General features: G+C 41.1%; 1 protein-coding gene and 1 long non-coding RNA gene across 2 annotated transcripts in view; one reads left to right on the top strand and one right to left on the bottom strand.

Moving 5' to 3' along the window:
* Positions 1–22,608, top strand: part of LOC142101929 (butyrophilin subfamily 1 member A1-like) — a 113,789-nt gene that overhangs the window by 20,341 nt on the left and 70,840 nt on the right. The gene's annotated exons all lie outside the window — the stretch shown is intronic.
* LOC142101939 (uncharacterized) lies at positions 5,595–10,071 on the bottom strand. The gene is made up of 5 exons (XR_012679161.1): positions 9,901–10,071; positions 8,058–8,170; positions 7,169–7,254; positions 6,573–6,690; positions 5,595–5,761 (listed from the first exon to the last, which is right to left on the bottom strand). It is a non-coding gene; the product is annotated as an uncharacterized LOC142101939 (long non-coding RNA).

Raw genomic sequence — 22,608 nt, 5'->3', positions numbered from 1 at the left:
ATTGTTTTCACAATACATGAAAGCAAATTACTATATATAGATATATATATATATATAGATATATATATATATATATATATATATATATATATATATATATATAATGGAACATTTGGCATTGTCGGAACAACAGTACAAAGGCGATTTTATTAGCAGTAATAGAAGCATTTTCTTGATTGTTGCTTAAGGGAGAATCCCAATCAAACATGCATTTTCTTTCTAACTGACCCCCATTCTCTATTAGAACTGGGGGGACCCATTCCCACCATTGCAGAGATACTCAGTCCCGCTGGTGTCTGCACCTGACACCGGTCATGTTTGCTGTCTCTGGTGATCATTACTGCTGCAGAGGTGCGTCTACGACCACGTGCAGGATGTTATATCCAGATGAGATGTGAGGAGCTGCTGTTACTGAGGGCTGGAGGGATTTGCAGAGTTGTTCGGTGGATGCTGAGCAGCGATAGAGGAATGTCAGTCTTGCTGCAGCATTTAGGATGGATTGAAGTGGGGGACAGATAGGGGAGGGAACGCCAGATAGCAGGAGCCCCGAAATAAGAGATGATGAGAGTGGGTAACAGTATTGTTTGCGTCTTGGGTAAGAAAGGGTATATTATAGCAACATAACTGACGAAGACAAGACTACAAGAGACAGTGTATGTGAGGAGTAAACCAAGAGGTAGAGCCACGTGTGACACCAAGGCAGCGGCCGTGGGAGACTGAGGAAATTGTGGTGTAGGTGCTGGTGGGGGAGGTGATTTACACTAATAATACAGCATATTTATTAATCAAAGTCCGTGACTGAGGATGAAGGGTGGACAAAACATTTGGTGGGGGGACACACACTACATAACTTATGAATATTCATTAGCTGTGCTGCACAGTGGTTAGCATTGCTTCCTCCCAGCACTGGGATCCATTCTGACCAGGGCCCCATCAGTGTGGCGTTTGTATGTAGGCGCTCTAGTTTATAACCACTGTCCAAAAACATACTGGTGGGTTAATTGGTTTCTGACAAAATGCACCTGTGTATATTCATGTGGGAGAGAATTTAGACTGTAAGCTCCAAAGGGGCAGGAACTGATGTGAGTGATTCTCTGTAAAGCGTTGCGTAAAATGTAAATAAAGGATAATAAATACAGCCATAGCGGTGCCACCGACTGGGCGATATGAGAGAGGGTAATAGAAGTAAATCAATCCTTTTTCTGGGATACTATGCAATTTAAACATAACAATAATAGTTTAATTGGGCCACTATAAAGATGGTTTGAGATTAAGACACAAAATATTTTATTCCCCTCCTCACATCATGTCCCTGTCACATGCAGCCCTGTCCTCACTGACACATCACTCATCTCCTGATATACTCTGTGCTGCTGTGGACCATGCTCCTTCCACTATATAACTCTCAGTCTGTGGCTTCCTGCTGCCTCCATTCCTCTCCTCACATCATGTCACTGCCCCTGTTGCATGCAGCTCGTCTTCACTAACATCACGAGTGGATAGGTCACTGCCAATACAATCAATACACTGATCTCCTGAAATAATCTGTGCTGCTGTGTGCAATCTACTGATCTAAATGGCTAGTCACTTCAAAACTGGAGACATAAGGACTAATAGAAGGTGAAGATTGAATACAAAAAGTGCTCTACTAGTCAAAGACACCTCAATAAAGCATCAACCGGTCAAATGTATCTATTGATGGACCACTAGCTCCACCTTGAGGCAGCTTGGTGTAACTGCATGCAATAAGCAATTTAAAGTTGCAGATTTTTTCATGTGGACCTATGATGTATAGCATACTTGCCAACTCTCCCTGAATGTCAGGGAGACTCCCTGAAATAGGGGTGATCTCCCTCACTCCCTGAAGAGTCTGGCATTCTCCCTGATGCTGAGCCAGTACAAGACATGGTTGGCTTCGCCATCTGTGGCATGATGACACCGTTCACAAATTGTGTCCTATGTCCATGTATTGATGGCTATGGAGGTGGCCATTTTCATGGAGACCAAGATTTAATCAAAGACTTACATTTCTGTCTCCATTACTGAAGTCATGTTGTCTTACCTGTCAAAGACACTTCAGTATCTACAGATTCATTAGCTGCTTTTCTTTAACACATAGTTGCCTACTCTCCCAGAATGTCTGGGAGACTAACGCATTTCTGGGAGACCTCCCGGGCTCCCAGGAAAGCAGGGCAACCTCCCTGTTCTCGCCTCCCAGTAGATAAATGGTGGGGGGGGGGCTTAATGACGCAAATATTGTGTCATCTTAGCCTGCATTTATTGGCCAAAATGGTGACAATCGTTCAGGGGCGGGGCCAAAATTATGTGATTCGTCAAGCCCCACCCCCGCACGCCCACCTCCCCTGGGATCTCCCTGAAGCCAATGAGGAAAAGTTGGCAAGTACGATGTATAGTTATAAACACTGGTACACAGATTACAATGCAAATATGCAAATGTTTCTAAATGCCCCCAATGCAGACACCTTCCGTGTTTCCTATTGATTTGAACTCTATTGCATGGGTATGTTCATTATACTAATATAATCACCAGATCAGCATATTTCTGCTTCAAACAAAATCTCAAACACAAGAGTATTTTCATGAGTGTTTCAGCATTTTATTAGAGAAAACGCTGATTTTCTACTGCTCAGCGTCTTACAGTTTGTGTGTGTGTGACCGGCTACAGCGTTTTAACCTTTTTTCGATGGAGTTGAGTCCCCCAATCAAGGTGAAAACGCTACATACAGCTCTTGTGGTAGAAGCTTTGGAAACAGTAAATGTACCGGCATAGAGCTGAGGACAGGAGCAGACTACATGCTGTGCATTCTTGTCTCACACTCTGCAGTTTCCCATATAACATAGTATATGGGACTTTTATATTCTGCAGTAACTGAATAAAAACTACCGTATTCATTCAAGCACTCTGCTGCCCCCTGGTGGGAGTCTATATAATTACTGCTATGCTGTTTATTCTCTCTACCTCTGAAATGCTGCTTATGTCACCACTACAGCAGAGCTCGGCCAATATTTTAGAACGCAAAATCCAGCCAAATTTTAAAACCGCTTTATATGGTACCTGCTAAAAAAAACATCAGACCATACACACAGCTCACTACTCTTACAGGCATTACCCCAACATAAAACCATTAGCATAACCCTTCTCTATCACACTCCGGTTACCCCCCCCCCCCCCAATGTCCATTTTCTATGCTCCCTCAAACCCAGGAGGGCAATTTATTGCTGGCTGAGCTGTCTCCTCTCTGTACATTGAAAGGGTTAATATACATGATTACACTGCCATTCATTATAGAATGGAAAGATTTAAAAAAATTGTAATAAATCTAGAGGTCACGTGACCCACTTCCTGTAATATAAAGTGGACCATGAGACAAGCCGGTGTTTAATGTTCCAGGAAATGATTGATGGTATAATATGTTCTTATTTAATTCTACTACATAACACATGTCCTGTTATCAGGATATAACGATGATTTGATGGCTCCAAAATAAATATATTTTGTTATTTATTTTGTATGATACTTTTGTATAATAAAAGAATTGTTCTGGCACTTTACAAAACCAGATACTGGTGTTTTTCTACACCGCCAGGACAGCACCGCAGTTCCCCAGGAGGTAGAGGACTTTGCCTAATTTTATAGGCACCATGGGGTCTGTGGAGCCCTGCGCCTCTCAACGGCAGACGATTATTTATCAATGTCATGTCTCCTGGCCAGCTCAACTTGGATGTTCCAGCGCTTTATTAAACGGATTATTTCCAAGACTGAGCTAATCATCTTCCCCCTTTCCAGCACTCCCTCACTTCTCCCTCTCTGGTCTTCGAGTCGGATACCCTGGGGTCACAGACTGCTCCCTCTTCTACAAACCTCATTCTGTCCCTCAAAATCCTGCTTCCACCTCTGGAAAATACCCAAGATTCAGCCCTCTATCACCACAGAAGCCACCAAATCTCTTATTCACTTGTTATCTCACCTTGATCACTGTAACCTCCATCACTCTGGCCTACCTGACTCACCTTACCCCTCTTAGGTCTATCCCCAAAGCTGCTGCCCACCGCGGTCTCTGCTAGTCATTACACGGGCTCCCCGTGGCTTGTAGAATTAAATGTAATCCCCTCCTCCAACATTTCCAACCCCCTCTCTACCTACTCATTGCTGCCCCTTTCACCCTCAATGGATATCAGCCCACTTATGTCTACCCCCTAGAATGTAAGCTTTCAGGAGCAGGCTGCTCTTTCCTCATGTTCTCCTATTTTTCCTTCACCCTCTGCCTCTAGGTAGACTCCCTACCATCACTCACTGTCCTGCATCACCATGTTATATGTATTTCTTCTTCAGTACATGGATCACTGCCGTCTGTACAGCACTGCAGGTGCTACCCGACACCTTATAAATAAAAGATAACCTGTCTTAGACAGCAGACCTGCACTAACCCCTAGTAATCAGAGACTTGATCTCACTGTCCCACATGTACTAGACACAGACTGACAAGTGGTTGATATGATCATATCACTGGATGGATCTTAAAACCTCTGGAGCTGCAGTAACTGTACATTTGTGTTTTATCCAGAGGGATCTTTTGTACACACTCATGGTCTATCCCTTCCTCAGTGTGAGGGGTCTGGTACCTGCATAGAACAGCCTTTATAGTCAGTATTGTGCAATCAATGTCTGTAGTGTGTAAGAAAGAACCACTTTATTTACTGACAGGAGCTTCATATCTTGTATACAATGTAGTTCTTCTTTGATACACTCTGGTCTGTGAGATATACACACAGGTTTTACATAGACTGGGCTGCATTCATCCTAACCACGTTCCTGCAGGTTTGTGGAATGAACCAGGAGACATGTTTACGTCAGGACATAGCAGCTCCAATCTTCATGTAATACACACAAAAAAAACCTGACACCAGAATGGTTGTAAATTGCAATGATCCTGGTTGGGATATTACAGGGTTTTGACAAAACATCTTAAACCAATTAGATTTTCCTTCAGGCCGGAATGCAGTTTATGTTTTCTGTGCACGAGGAGAGCGCTCCTCAGTTTAGCACTGTACAAGTACAGCCACTGGGTATTACAGTGATCCAGCCACATGAGTAAGTGACAGCCTAGGTTAGGTGATAGAGATATATATATATATATATATATCTATCTATCAAATACCACAACACTGGAGACTAAGGTGATAACAAGCAGTGACCATATACCTCCCATTTCATTACAAGTCATCTGATTACTCCTACTGTATACTGGGGTCACTTATATAAATACTAGTTGTACTGGACTGCTCATGTCCACACACAGCTTCTATCTAGTAGAAAACACCCTGCTTGGCACAGGATAAAGGCCATTTACATCAGAACAGCTTCATCTGGCCGAGACATACAAAGCTGGATCTTATGACGTATAGAAGTCCATTATACAGAGCTTGTTTTAATACACCCAAAGCCGGTTATATTGTATAGTGCATCAAGTTACACTTTCATCGCCCATCACAACCAGCCTCTCGTACTTGTACATGTGACTGGATTCAGAGCACCTTTCATTTCCAATTCTACAAACAGAATAGAAGACGCGTTTATTAAGTTTCACATTTTATTCATCTTTAATTATTTGAGTTACAGGCTGGAGCACTTAGGACATCTCCCTCTGCTGCACAATCGGGAACAGAGTTCTGCATCGAGCCCACCAGCGGCGTCAGTACGGATCCATTAGTGACTGATCGCGTTGGCTGCAGCGAGGGTCTGGAACGAGGAGAGAACCAACTTTAATACAAGATGAGTCACAAGAGTTATGATAAGTATATGAGAGGGACTCCACCACCAAGTTATACAGGAGGGGGCCGCCACAAACTATCACCTTCCTCTAGCTACAGGCCCATCTATACAACAGATTGGTATAAGCTGTGCGTAGGTCTACAAGCTGGTTATCTCACTGAAAACTTTCCCCCATCTGGTCCCTGGAGAGAGTCCAGCCTGTCATTTAGATTACATCTCTGCTGGAACAACAGGACACTGATACTACAAGTCCTGTACTAGAGATAGAACACTGACATTAGTGGGCTCTAGTCCAACCTTCCCTTCCTCCATCCATTGTTTCAAGTTTATTTCCTGACCAGAGACGCTTCAATAGGTCCTACTGACCGGACACATTATGCCCCATAACTGCTATTTGTTTAAAGAAAAACCAAAAGATGGAGACAGGGATTCCTTAATTCACAAGCACATAGGAAACATAATGACCACTTGTGTAGTTAATGGTGGATCAGCTGACCAGGGCAGTGAGGTGCATTGTGGGTGTTCCATAAGATGGGCACCTTTCTACTGAGCACTGACTGTCCACACGAGGTCAGCTGAATGTTTTACTACACACCAAGATTAGGAATTGGATTAACCAGGGTAAACCTGTAATTATCTAAATATCATGGGTGACAGAATGTGTGTCCTGCTCAGTAACAGCCTCTGAGGTTCAGCATCAGGCATCAGATGGCATTCAGATATTACATCATTGCAGAGATTGCTCTATGTAACCCCCCCACAACAAGAAGACACTTACCCAGACTTGGTGCTGGGGCTGCAGACGCTGTAATGGAGATGGAGGAGAATGTCAGCTCCATAGTTTGGCGTCTACAGACGTTCCCTCTCCGTTAGATCCCACGACTGCCTATGTCCATCTTGAGAACAAAAAAGATGGAGTCAACAAAACAAACTGGTCCAGGCAGAATATTTAAACATTTAGAATAATTTCCAGCAAGATTAAAACAATCCAGCCCCAAGGACGGAATCACCCCTCAATCTCTATAGAAGACCTGGGATTACCCTATAAAACAGTCCCACTAAGAGGAAACAGACTCCTTGGTCCCATCATAATTGCAGGAGTGTCAGCATATTGAGATTGTCTCTTAGCGAAACACTCAGAAGAGGTCATCTAATCACAGGGACCAAGACAGAGCCCGAGGGGTCTTTACTCCCCTCAAATTGCATTTAAAAAGGGCTACACAATCCCTAAGCTGTAGTTATCAGTCAGACTATGCAGGTAAAACATTGCCCAGAGTTATGCAGACACAGCGACATTAGTGAGTTTATAACACACAAAACCTAACATGGTCCCATTAATACAGAAGCACACAAAGGAGGGTTGTGTGTAGTTACCGGTTGATCAGGTGACAGCGCAGTGAGTTGCATTGTGGGTCCCATTATTGCCTGTATCAGTTATCCAGGTTGTTTCTTCCTTTTCCCTGCAGGGGGACAAGAAAAGTGATGTCTTCAGGTTAATACCCTTTCAAGAAAACAGACAAAAAACACAACACTTCTATAATTACACCTAAATATAACTTCTGAAGACAGCCGACTGCTCAAGGGTTTAACAGATCAGAACCTGTCTATATACAACTAAAGTGTTTAAAGAGGTTTCAGTGCACTCAGCCATGATACCAGCATTTGTACAAACATTTCCAAGCAGCTCGTGACAGATGTTACCATTGCTGTTTACCAAACTGACGCAGCATAACACTGACGTGTCTGGGTGTAGTTTTCAGGGTGCAGAGTATTACCCAAATAGACAGCAGTAGAATCTGCCACATAAGGGGTAAATACAAATTGTCTTTTGGTTGAAACCCCCCAAACCAGGCAGACAGGTTCTCTACTTTTGGACCATTCCAGCCCAGTAAAGCAATTCAAGTCCCAACCCCAAATCTTTTCATCACTAAGCAGAGACCCAGCTCATACAGGCCAATATGTACCCCCAGATAAAGGCAGATACATAGAGCAGACCCCCCCCCCCAGCAGTATAAAGGAGCAGGTTTTAGATTGGTCAATACCGTTCAACATTGACCGATATCTTTAAAGTCATTAGTTGTGCATTACGATAAGTCAGAAACATAAGGAATAATGTCATATTAAACTCCACGGGTGACAGAACGTGCGTCTTGCTCAGTAACAGCCTCTGAGGTTCAGCATCAGGCATCAGATGGCATTCAGATATTACATCATTGCAGAGAGCCGACCCCCAGCACCTATCCGCATAGGAGGACAGACTTACCTATACTGATGCTTGGTCTTGTGGCTGCAGACGTGGTACCTGGGCTGAATGTTGGCTCCACCATTAGAGGTCTACAGGTATCTCCCCTCCATCACATCTCATGGGCTCTGTCCCTGTCCATCATGAACATATAAAAAAAGTCAGCAAAAACTGGTCCAGGAGAATATTAACACATTACAAGCAATTTCCAGCAATATTAAAAACAATCCAATTGAAAGAAACAGGATCACCCCTCAATGTCTATGGAGTGGATGCAATTCAATACAAGGTAATGCAGAGACCCTGTACACACTCCCACGTATTCCAGTAACCAGAACATTACCGACTTGTGCTCACACCTCCGGCTCCTCAGTCCCATCATAATTGCAGGAGTGTCAGCTTATTGAGATTGTCTCTTAACGAAACACTCAGAAGTGATCATCTAATCACAGGGACCAAGACTGAGCCTGAGGCACCTTTTCTGCCATCTAAGAGCAACTACCAAATGACAACACTGGCTGTTAGACCCATTGTCCAGAGTTACTCATCACTGCAGAGGAATGTCAGGGTATTATTACTACCCCGCCCTCCCCCTATTACAGACCACTGAAGCCCCTCCTGCAGCATTAGGACAGTGCATGGATGAGATACAGAATGTAGACATTAAGTCAGTGACACCACTAGCCCAGTGCACACACACACACACAGATTCCCACTACATTACTGCAAGGCTTCCACTCAAACCCACCCTGCTGTTTTACAGAAGCCTCTTCCTCCTAACATGGGCAGCATGGTGGCCTAGTGGTTAGCACTTCTGCCTCACAGCACTGGGGTCATGAGTTCAATTCCCAACCATGGCCTTATCTGTGTTGAGTTTGTATGTCCTCCCTGTGTTTGCATGGGTTTCCTCCAGGTGCTCCGGTTTCCTTCCACACTCCAAAAACATACTAGTAGGTTAATTGGCTGCAAACAAATTGACCCTAGTCTGTGTGTGTGTATGTGTTTGTTAAGGAATTTAGACTAAGCCCCAATGGGCAGGGACTGATGTGAGTGAGTTCTCTGTACAGTGCTGCGGAATTAGTTGCATTATATAAATAAATGGTGATGATGATGATGACACTTTGCTGGAGATGGATGAAAGGGCATGATGGACATATTCAGCCACATATAGTACTAGTTATTTCATGCATGTTATTCAGCTTAGTACTACACAGCCATTGAAAACCAAAGCTGAGAATAGCCATTTGATGGGGGTGTTGTCCTAATCAGGGACCAGAAGAGAATAAACTGCACCAGTGGACAGAAATGAAGTGGAAATGTAAACTCTGATCTCGTTGCAGGACACCCATCACATCTGAAGTACAACAGCCTTTTCTAGCAAAGGGCACTTGTCAACTTATATAAGTGTAAGCTTCACACAAGTATTTGCAATCCATAATTAAAAAGCTTGTACGCTGTGTTACATAACAGGAGTAGCAGAAACACAAGTACATAAACCATCTAAGGACTCCCAGTGTACTAAACACCAGTAACACTAGTCAGTGCAAGTGGTTAATGATAACCAGTGAGTCCCACTCCCACATACATGGATTATACTAGTGCTAAACACACAACTGGGAAATGCATCGATCTTAATATGTAAGGTCCATAACCCTGATCAGATCTAGACACCCTGAAATACAGCACCTCCACCAAACCCCTATATCTGATTGTTACTCAGGGCTCTACTAGAAGACTCATTTACAGGGCAGACATAACTATAAGTCACAATATACACATTCATGATACACTGCACAGCACCAGAGCAGCACTATGTACAGAGATACAGGGTATTGGTCACGTGACCTGCATGCACATTGCTCACCAGCTGAACATGCCTATCCGGGATACTTGTCAGATGTGATCCCGACATTGTGACCGATGTGAGACTCCCGGGGACTCATCTGTCCAATCATAGCACAGACTGGCCGGTAGCCGGTCTCCTGGCGGAGGATGTCACCGGATCGTACTAGGCGGTGAAGAGAGAACGCCAAGTCCTCCAGATGCGGCTTTTATATCCTACGCGTCGGCGCTTTACGTCACGACGCTCAATAGGACGCCTGCCAACCCCAACATGGCGGTGCGTAGATGACAAAGCTGAAGGGTTGGCAAGCTGCAATTCAGTGCTGCAGGAGATTCACACAGTGCCTAGATAGAGTTATATTGTGTTAATGTGATACTGCATCCTCTGGGGCTTTGCAGGAGTTAGGATCCAGGAACTGGCTGCTTTCCTTTTCTGGTATTTTGTTTTATAAAAATTCAACTATATATTTAATTAGACCACAGTCCATGAAAAAGGATGAAGAGGTGTCCAGAAGCTTCAATGAGCTTTACAGATGTATTCAAGATGTAAAATTCAAGATGCTGCTTCATTAATAAACCCATATGGTAACATGCATCTAGTTTTTGTCACTTTTTTAGTGCATTTGGCGACGATTATATTGTGACCTCATCAAATGTCAGGTGGCATGACACTTAAGGCTCTATTTTTACATTTCAAAATGATGAGAGCCCCAAACGTCCTTCATGTCGCGCACTGCACAAAGCTCCTTCCTCGTCTTCCTAATCTCCCAGTGCAGTTGTTGACTTAAAGGTGTGTGTGTGTGTGTGTGTGTGTGTGTGTGTGTGTGTGTGTGTGTAATTTAGGGAATTTAGACTGTAAGCTCCAATGGAGCAGGGACTGATGTGAATGAGTTCTCTGTACAGCACTGCGGAATCAGTGGCGCTATATAAATAAATGATGATGTTGATGATGATCCATCTTTATTCGTGTGTAACCCCCATGTATAGCAAATCAGTTGGGCCACCCCTGAAACCTAGAGACATGAAAAAAAATATATAAACTTAAAGCGCTCACGTTGAATGGCTGGAATCATTGATTTTCTCTTCATAAAATGCATAGGAAAACTGACTTAGGTCACAGGAATTACAGCAGGTAAGTAGGCGTCAAAGCAGAATCCTTAAGCAGTCCATTAATGGCAGGAGCAGGGACCCTTCCGCTGGGATGGGCACGAGCTGGGTGTTGGAAACATGAATCCAAGCTTTCTTCCTTTTAATGAAATCGGGACCTACTTCTTCACAAGGATACAGTCACCATGTTGGATGTTTTAGGCTGAGTCTTTACTGGCTGGAATCTGGTAGCGCTAACTCGTTGCTGTAAAATAACTAAATACTCTGTGTCAGTTATTGATAATAATGAACAAGGCTACTTGTTACATTGTGTCTAATTGTTCCCTTTAGACCCAAAGTAAGAGAATGTCACATTCTCCTACTGATCCCTTTAAAACATACATTGCTTCTCCCTCTCTATTCAAAGTACTGACGTTTAGTATAAAATAAATGTGAATAAATAAATAATGGAGAAAGTTTAATGTAACATTACTAAACCAGGTACATGGGTACAGAGAGGTTTTACGCAGTGTTTCTGGGAGTCCTCCCGGACTCCAGGAAGAGCAGGGCAAACTCCCGGTAGTTAAATTCTTCTATATTAAAGTGGTGGGGGGGAGGGGCTTATGACGCCAATGGTGCGTCACCGTGGCCGCCGCCCCCCCTGTTGTAATTGGCCAGAAAATGTGAGGGACGTTTAGTGGGCAGTGCCAAATGATGCACCTGCCGGGCCCCACCTCCAACACGCCCACCTCCCCCCCCAATCTCCTGGTGTACCTCTTGCCACAGTTGGCAGGTATGGTGTTAAGAATGTTGCAGACACACAGCCCTCGCTCTGCCTCACCCTGGGCACACAGGCAAAAGAGAAAAACAACTTTGTACAACTTGCATACATCTTACTGGCAGAAAAGAAAAGACAATTATTCTAGTAATTTATAAAATCATTATAACATTTATAATTTATTAAACATGGTAGTTTTCAAAAAGTATGACTTATAGTATAGCAAAATAGCAAAAAAAAAAAAAAAACCCACAAAAAATTCACATAAAATTTTTACACCTTTTTTTTTAGTATGCTTTTTACAAGGTATTTATTATATTTACAATTGCAGTTTAAAATACTGCAGACCCACTTTTATCTTGCACTTCCTTATGACTGTTTAGCTTATCATCACTCTGCATTGTGTATGGAATCTGCTTTTTACAGCTCTGTCTATCTCACAAACAAAAATGTAGTTTGCAGTCAGTAAATCACAGGATTTAAACTTGTAAAAATCTTTTTTTTTTCACCACAGTTTTCTGAGGTTCAATAAAGATAACAACAACATAAGCAATGGGTTTGCTCTTTTGTTCTGCAAATTGCAACCAATCACATATGAATACATTTTTAATTGTTTTTAATATACTCATCCCAAGATGAATTTATTATTACCATGCTGCTAATTTGCTACTAGTGTTATGCTGCTATGCTACAATGGAACAACTTTAACTTGGATTTAACTTGGGGCTAGATTTACTAAGCTGCGGGTTTGAAAAAGTGGGGATGTTGCCTATAGCAACCAATCAGATTCTAGCTTTCATTTATTTAGTACCTTCTACAAAATGACAGCTAGAATCTGATTGGTTGTTATAGGCAACATCCCCACTTTTTCAAACCCGCAGCTTAGTAAATCTAGCCCTTGTGGACTTTTTTTAAAGTTCCTGAGTTTACCCCATACTTACCATTTCCGGGAAAGGGGGCGTGACTGTAGAGCGGGAGGGGGCCAATCGCGTCATTTTGTCCCCGCCCCCCGTGGAAACGTAATTTCCACCCTCCAAAATGGAGTGATTCACCGAGAATCGATTCTCGGTGAGATTGGGATGCGGGAGAAATGCCAGCTCGCCCGGGAGACTGACCTGAATTTCGGGAGTCTCCCGGACTTTCCGGGAGAGTTGGCAAGTATGGTTTACCCCTGGCTTGAAACCAAATCCCTCAATGCTATTTCTGCACAAATTGCTGAACCGGTAGCACACACAGGCATGCAGCTCGATAACATTTACACTGATTCTTCCTATGTATTTGGAAAAGTACAGTGGACAATTCTGGTGCCTGTGCCACTTTAAAACATTTCCAGTATGTAGAGGCCTTGCTGAATGCTCTTATGTTACCTAAATCTGTTGCATTTATTAAATGCCAAGTCACAACAATGGTTCTGATATTGTCAGTACCACAGCTCACCGTGCACGAATAAATGCTGCTAACACAAAGCACAGCTAACACTGCACCCGTATACCTTGCAGAAGATTGAAGTGCACACAACCTTCTGCAAGTCATACGTAATTTATGGGTTACAGGTATTCTGCAGGTTTCTGATGACAAATCAAACAGAGATTCCTAGACCCTTGCTGGTGTTTAGAGGGGCCCCTCGCTGTGGCTTGTGGCTCCTCCCTCGTTGCTTCTTGCACCAGATGGTGTTGCTAGATCATTGGTTTGCTCCATTTGTTTGCTTCACAGTACAGTAATCAATGTCTAATTTGTTGACACCATAATCATCATCATCATCATTTATTTATATAGCGCCACAAATTCCGCAACGCTGTACAGAGAACTCACTCACATCAGTCCCTGACCCATTGGGGCTTACAGTCTAAATTCCCTAACACACCATAATGCAGGAAAACCAGCAAAAAGTCCAACAATAATTGAGACACCATTTGGAATGGAGCCACCTCGTATCATACCAATGTCTAAATGTCAACTGTTTAAATATATACTTGATTATTGGTATTGGTTGATCTTTTTGTTTTCTGGTTGGGTAGAGGCCTACCCTTGAGTGAGTTCTAACTCTTCCTAACAAACTATTGAAGGAAGTTGTAAGTCGATTAGAGTTACCAATCATTACGTCATCAGAAACAGTTACACGCCTACCTCTGAACATGTCAGTACCCTGCACGGTGACAGGGGGCGTGGCTATGCCATGGCTGGGGCGTGGTCACATCACGATGATACCTGTGAACGTACCCACCTTGTACACGTTTCACAGGTGAGGTTGTGAGTCAGATACGCAAAGCATTAGGGATCACACACTCACATATTCATTATTCATCATTATTACACACTTATCATTATTTTCCACCTATATACATTCTATAGTTGATCACTAATATAAATGTATTTATTGAAACAATTCTCCTTATGATGATTTATAGCTGATCGATATTAATGATGGTCAGCTGAAACATGTTTGTGATAGTATTTGCATTTTCACTTGTGCCCCCATTACGGATTCATTCATTCAACCTATCATTCAAAGCAAAGAAAAGCACTGCCAAAATAAATCTATAAATATGAGTATAAGTTTTATTCAACCTCTCTAAACATGACTAAGTACAATGAGTAAATCTAATATACTCTATTGCAAAAACTGACACACACATATATACATATATAAATATATACTACAAGTTAACCCGTGCATGATACTCATGCATTCTAGTCAAATCAAGCTACTTAAGGTGTTAAAAAGGTTCTTGTCATGCATTTGGGCCTAGCCCAGGCCTCCTCAGGGGAAGAGCGTTACTTCCCGACGCAAGCGCCCTTTTTTAACGTGGTTTTGTCCACATGTCACCACCTCATCATTTTTCTCCATCACCTCATCCTTCATCTTCATCTCCACATCCTTCATCAAGCTACTTAAGGTGTTAAAAACTCCCCACTGTCACCCCCGGCAACCACCAACCACTCCCAACTGTCACTTCTTCTTCAAGAAATATATAGGTCAGTGTATAACTCTGCCCAGCAGGTGGCGCTGCAGCTTGTTTGTTTTTTTTTCACACACTCCACTAGACATTTATATAGTAGATTATTTACCTGAGTACAAACACACAGATAATGTGGGTTATTACATATTTCAAGCACATTGATGACCCTGCTGTTATCACCTTATTAGGAACCAAAAGTCCAAACGTATCACACGAGAGATAAAGAGCTGAGTTAATGATCATAAATAATGTATATGGGAATGGAGAAGATTAATGTCCTGAGTTCTAAGCATCTTATCTGACCACTCCCAGGCCAGTAATGTCAGGAGATAATAGGAGAACCACAGGTCAGAAACATTGATCTCACTCACCTGGGATCAGCAGCTGTGAGAGTCCAAGTCCCACGTTATTGTAGCAGAGCCCCAGTAATTGTAAATGATGTTTGTTGCGGCTGCCGCAAGTTCCAAGGACGGAGTTCAGCGAGCAAAAGTGATGAATGAAATCCCAGTTAGAGCGTTCAGTAAGCAATTCAGTGTCCACATAGATATCTGCTCAGATAATATAGTGAATCCCAGACAAATGGGAGTAACCTGTGATAAATATAACAACAATAATCACTCGTTAGCAAGATCCCTAATTGCAGTATAGTTATTTAGTTTGGTAGTCAGGAGTGACTGGTATAGTTAGTGCCGAACTAAACAAAACATTAGAAGTATCTGTGTGGTTTACTCACAGGCAAATATCAGGTTTCTTCTAACAGAGACCCTGCAGCCCCTGTCCCCAGGTAGTGAGAGACTGACTGAGCAGCTTTTTATCAGCACCATTCCGGTGCAACTCCTGAATACCAGCGGTAACTGGTAACCTGGGAAACCCAGTTAATAGGCTTCATGGATGGAGCCCTTCCTCACTCTCCATCCATAACCCCAGGACCCTTTATCGGCTTTTCAATCAGGCCTACACGCCCTTCAGCAAGCAGCTCCACAAAACACACATTTTCCTGGTGTTTTAAAACAAGTAGATTAGGAACCTAGGTGAGATATACCTATATATATATATATATATATATATATATATATATATCTCTATAATATAAATGCTTAGTGGCGTGTGTTAGTCTGTCAGTGTGTGTGTGTGTGTGTGTGTGTAAAAAAATAAAACCAAGCTGCAGCGCCACCTGCTGGGTGGAGTTATACACTGAACTACTAAATTCTTAGTGTGTGTGGAAAAAAAAATTCAGAAAGGGCTGAAATTTGGTATACTAAGATGTTTTTAATTTGTTAATTTAATTTGTTAATTGTTAAAAGTGTTTATAAAGATTTTAAAAAAATATATATATATTTCTTGAAGGAGAAGTGACAGTTGGGAGTGGTTGGTGGTTGCCGGGGGTGACAGTTGGGAGTGGTTGGTGGTTGCCGGGGGTGACAGTGGGGAGGGGTTGGTGGTTGCCGGGGGTGACAGAGCGAGAGGAGTGTGATACTCAGGACCGCTGAGAGAGATCCCTGTGTCTGGATAGACATCTGGATAGATGTGGCGATGAAAATGAAGGATGAGGTGATGGAGAAGAATGATGAGGTGGTGACATGTGGACAAAACCATGTTAAAAAAGGGCGCTTACGTCGGGAAGTAACGCTCTTCCCCTGAGGAGGCCTGGGCTATGGCCCAAATGCATGACAAGAACCTTTTTAACACCTTAAGTAGCTTGATTTGACTAGAATGCATGAGTATCATGCACGGGTTAACTTGTATATATATATGTATATATATATATATATATATATATATATATAATGTAAGTGAATGAAATGTGATCATGTTACAATCAGAGCAGTAGGAGAACTGACGTATGACATACCCCCATATACCCCCACTTCCACCACTGTATATATCTATATTCTTATTCAATACTGATTGCCTTCCACACAAGTGGAGGTGTTGCCCATGGCAACCGATCAGATTCTAGCCATCATGTTCAAGAAGTAAAGTAATTGATTGCTATGGGCAATTCCTCCATTTTTCCTTTCTGGAAGCGTTAATAAACCTACTTAAGATCCTGAGAAGGTCGTCCGTTTTTCCTATAAATTACTTGAATTCTCACGGGCTCAAATTTCTGAAAACAGAATAGAAGGGAGTGCTCTAAAGTTTTATCCAGCAGCTTGTTTATAAAAAACACCAAATGCATACCATTAACATGCAATTATCTGATAAGACTCGCGTATCAGATAATTGAAGCTCCGCACAGTGTGCTAAGGACCAGCTCACGTTTTAAAAGATATTGAGCAGCGGAATAAATGACACAATTAGCTGGTCGTGTTACTTGTAGTGCTCCTAGCCACAAACCAACGCGTTTCATCACTGGGATTGCATCACAGAGGTGCTCAGTTCAGTAGATAGAGTATTTCAGAGTGATAGGTAACCCTTATGCTCTAGAATCCTGCTGATAAGTTATTTTGTATTATGGTGATAAAATATTTACACTTATCACTGCGATAAATTTCAATTCAAAGAACAGGCCCCTTAAGCTTAAACAAGGTGATTAAATAGATTAGTAAATGATTAGATTAGTTACTTAGAAAACACTGTGCCACTTTGCAGGATTGATCGTCTGAGTTTAAACTCTCTGAAATCTCATTACACAGGTCAAAGTAGAATACCCTGTTCTGAATCGCAAATAAAAATTGCTTGAGTGAATAACTGCTCCTCCTATCATAGCTAATTTACAGGATTAATTAATTAATGCTCACTTGACTTGATTAAATTGTGGTATGATCAAATGGTCAAAAATCACCTTTGCAGATCACCCTGTATGAAACAAGCAAACGACAATCACCGAGGACTGAACTTCTTAGTGTATCAAGGATCAGTTTACGTGTTGTTTTCAACAATAAAGCAGAAAAAAGAATAGCCATGTTTGCGAATAGTCCAATCATGAATTTAAGCAAAAAACTTGAGAAATGTTGAATACCAGATACCTGTGAATACATGTGATTAAAGAGGTCCGGTGACATTAATAGGCAATGAAAAACTTCCTGAGCCAACACTAACGATAAGAACTTGATACATTGTACTTTGTAAAGAAGCTGCCAAATTATATCCGAGAAAGTCCTAGGTAAACTTCCTCCTTTAATTTCTTATCTCACCCTTGTTCTCCATAAATAAGCGAAGGCACTTGGGTTCGTTGACCAAATATAAAGGGGTATTACTTTTAATTTTTCCATCCTTTGTTTGTCATACCAAGCTAATGGTAAACATTAACAAACTATTGTGTTTAGGTATTTGCTTGTATGACTCTCGGTATTGCTCAATAACGCTTACATTGGTAACAAAGCCCAAATGGGAGATATCTGCTAGATGGAAATATATTGGGGGACATTTAAATATAGGAAAAATAGTGCCGCAAGATCCCGACCGTCATATATGTCCTACATGTATAGAAACCACATTAACTGTAAATGTGCATCAAATAGTACATTGTGCTTGTTAAACGCCAGGTCAGACGTAGAGTAGGAAAGTGTGCTGGTCCTGTTTGTTCCTTTTATTAGTTGTATATAGACCTTAGAAGTAGAATTTATAACTGAATACTGAATCTTCACTTATTTTATAATTCTCTTGAATCTTTCCATGAGATCATTCTTTCATCTTGTTTATTTATCCAAAATATACTCCATGCAATGTTACCCAAAGTCGCTCTTCAGGTTACCATCTTTCCCATATGGTTTCTTTATGTGCAATTTAAATTAGAGGTGAAACATCGTTCTTGGGTCCAAAATTAGTATATTATACATTACAATCATATTTATACCATGTAATAGATGGATGTGCTTGTGGAACACGTTTGGATCCTTAAGTTGAAATAAAGTAAATTTTTGGACAGATTAAAACAAAGTCACTGTGTCAGGCGTGTCAAAACCTCTACTCTGGTTTTACTATACTTACAGCCCGCGAGGAGATTATTATTACCATTTATTTATATAGTGTCACTAATTCCGCAGCGCTGTACAGAGAACTCATTCACATCAGTCCCTGCCCCATTGGGGCTTACAGTCTAAATTCCCTAACATGCACACACACAGAGAGACTAGGGTCAATTTGTTAGCAGCCAATTAAGCTGCCAGTATGTTTTTTGAGTGTGGGAGGAAACCGGAGCACCCAGAGGAAACCCACACTAGCACAGGGAGAACATACAAACTCCTCACAGATAAGGCCATAGTCGGGAATTGAACGCATGACCCCAGTGCTGTAAGGCAGAAGTGCTAACCACTAAGCCACCGTGCTGCTCCAAACTTTGGTAACTTTGATAGCCAGTGGTAGTAGGTTGGTAAAATGATGTATAACATTATGTAGGACCCACAATAATTAAGCTGTAATGTAATTTGCATTTAAAATCAGTTTTGATAATTACCTAGTTGTTTAAGTTGAAAAAAAATATATATATGTCCATTAAGTTTAACCTTCCATACTATCAAGGAAATGTTCTTACCTGTGCCCAGATATTGTTAATGTAGACTATTTTGCAATAGAGATATCCACTGGACTACAAGACCTGTCAGTATAAAATGCAGACCCGCGATACATTTTTATTTCAGCAGGTGATCTTACTTGTCACCGTAGCCCTTCTCAAGATACACGCCTACTTCACTTTCTTTAGCACCATTTAAATTAATCTTAAGACTGAGATGAAATTGGAACTGTCTATATTACATGTGGCTGTATTGTGTGTGTTTGGAGGTGTTAATAACGTTGGCAAAAATGCACTTTCCATCAAAACTGCAGCGATAACTTGTGAGCATATACATCACTGTTCAAGCTCTATTGGAACGCTGATACGAGCGCACGCGCATGCGTGATTCAACTATTATCTTCACGCGCATATCTGTAAGGACCTGAGTACGGCCGCACAGGACCTTATTTACAGAACGATCTTCGGGGCAACAACTCCGGGTAATCATCCAGATCAAGGTTAGTCTCGGAAGCAGCCCAGGACGGGGTCACTGCAAATCTAGTAGTGGACTTACTAAATATAAGGGAAAATTCCACTAGCAGGCCAGCTACACTTGCTCTGCAATTTATTACCCCCATTAATGATGCTAATCGGAATACTGCAAAGGACACCTGGGGGTAAATGTATTAACATGCGGGTTCTTCAACACCCGCGTGTTCAGCGTCTTCGGCGATTAAATTTAAAGCGGCGCTGCATTGTAAAGGGAAACTACCCTTTACAAGGCAGCGCCGTTTTAAATTTAATCGCTGAAGACGCTGAACTCGCGGGCGTTGAAGAACCCGCATGTTAATACATTTACCCCCTGATATTTAAATATTTCGTTGGAACACACTCCTAAAGGGTACTTGTACAATATCTAACCAGCTGATATACTTCTGTTTTGCCACTTTTATAGGAGCTGGCAGCTGGTTCATTTATGGACTTAACCTGTCATAAGGGAGATGTTTATGGACCTAACCTTCTATAAACGATACAATTGTTACAGTTTAAGTTGTTTATCTCAAACAAGTGTTTGAAAAGTAATCCCTTATCTGAATTTTAATTTTAATCTTGTACTGTAATCTAGACTATACCCAGTGCACTGGTATTTTTCTGTTTAACTAATAATCTTATAATAAGTACAATTCATATCAGTACATTTACATACAGTTTCTTATGTTTAAAGTACTGCGCCTGGGAGCGTACTGTTTTATTACGACTACATTGGGGATTGGGATGAACCCCTATACCACTCATGAAGGCTGCAACATACACCCAGTGATGTAGAGCGGTCCCTATACACTGTGTTTATATTTGTGATTAATGTACACTAGGTTATGGGTTGCTCATATATAAGATATGTGTACCTTAAAATACACACGTATAACCACAATTCACTTCTTTGTCAGTTTTATTTGAGTGTACTATCAATATTTGTTCTTTTGTTATTTGAGATCACTTTTATGGATTATATATATATATTTTTTATTATTTACTCATGTCTCATTTCATCACTGTACGCAGCTGTAATTGCTGATAACAGAAACGAGCTACCAGAACGATCGTATGGGAAAAACTTATACCAGGAAGCAACAATAGATGTAATGGATTGCTGTTTAGATTGGAGGCTTCTTTATCTATTCATAGAGAGAAATCTTTCATACCTCTGACAGTACATGCATTGGTATGGTGATTTACAGTGTCCAATGTCCAGGTATTGATAAGTGATTGATAGGCAGGCTGGTCCCTTAGGGCATTGTGCTAAAGTATTATCATAAATTGTAGTCACTGACCCATATATTACATTTTACAAAGGTTTTTTTTCCTCCCAATCTCTCATGGATTGGAACTTAGGCTAGCTACACACTGGCCCAATGATTGCACGAAAAACCTCCAACCAGTCGACATCCGGCCGTTTGGTTAGATATCATGTGAGTGTGTATAGTGACACGATGATCTAAAGTCGTCCCAAAGTGCTGATCGTTGTTTCATTTGGTTGGTTGTACTGTTTAATATTTTCCGACCAATCACTAATCATTTCCCCTTTATCCTTAAATATGTGATCGCTGAGATGAAGTTCTTCTTATTTACTCTAAATACGATTGCGACTGTCATCATAAGTTTGTTTATCATGATCAAACTACCTAACCGCAGGAACCTATCATATCTGTCATATCGTAGCTCTGGGGGCGTGATTCATATGGCATGGATATATCTGAATGGACAAGAGACAAGTCAATCACTGTCAACTCTAGGGACGGCTGAATAACTCTGACATAGAGTGGAGGCCTGGCTGACAGGCTATTTAAAGTGAGTCTGACCATTCATCAAATAGCCTTGACAAAGCCTCCATTGGCGAAACGCGTGTTGGCGTTTGCCCTGTTGCTCGGTTTTGTACTAATTGTAAGGAAAGTGTCAGTCATACACACACACACACTCACACACACTCACTCACAGTCCTCGGCATGTCATGAGATGGCAGAAATTATTTGATTAGTAGCCCTTTCTGGTGTGCACACAACTGTTGATCAATATTTTTTTTGTTAATTATTAATATTTATTAGTTATTTTCCATGTTATTGTTGCTTCTATTACATATGATATGTATTCAATTTGACATTTGGATTTAACAAATTATATATTTTTTATATTATTACTACCTTTGAGGTTTTTCTTTTGTGTGCACTTCTCCTTCTTTTCTTTCATAATAATTTTGGTGCTGCTTAATTTTCCTGTTCCTGTTGAAGTAACACTGAATCCCTGTGGAGTATCATTTGATTTATATAGATTTTTTAATCATTCTAATTGTCTGTCTTTTTCTTTACAGATCTGCTTTTCCCAGTTACATCAACGTACTGCAATGAAAAACCATTAAAAAAGATATATTGTATGAAATATATTTATACATATATATATATATATATATATATATATATATATATATATATATATATATATATGCATAAACAGGGGGTCTCATTGAGCCAGTGCCGATATACTTGTGCTACAATGGACAAGTCACAAGTGATTCAGGTGAATATACATGAAAGTTGTTGGGTCAATGTTTAACTGGTAAAAGTTGATGATTAGGCAGCCTTATTGGAAAACATTGTGGGTGTCCACACCCTGTAATAAACTAGTATATTTGCAAAAGGACCATGCCTCTTGACTTTTAATTTTACAAGTGTTTATATATCCTATACGTGACATAAATGGTTTGCCTTCTTGTTGCCTCATCACTTACTAAAACTATCAGCTGACACTTCACTCTTTATAACTGAGAAAGACTCTCTAGTGCTCATTTTCACAAGTACAAATGTGCAATCATGTAGCACAAATGCAGAATATGTGATATTAGGGACCTAATATAGCAGAAATGCAAATGAACGACTTAATATCACTAAAGAAACATTTGCTAACACAACCAAC

Source organism: Mixophyes fleayi, chromosome 9 (genome assembly GCF_038048845.1).
Source record: "Mixophyes fleayi isolate aMixFle1 chromosome 9, aMixFle1.hap1, whole genome shotgun sequence".
NCBI classification, from domain to species: Eukaryota; Metazoa; Chordata; class Amphibia; order Anura; family Limnodynastidae; genus Mixophyes; species Mixophyes fleayi.
The sequence above is the reverse complement of the archived record's forward strand: the minus strand, read 5'-3'. Positions and strand labels throughout refer to the sequence as shown.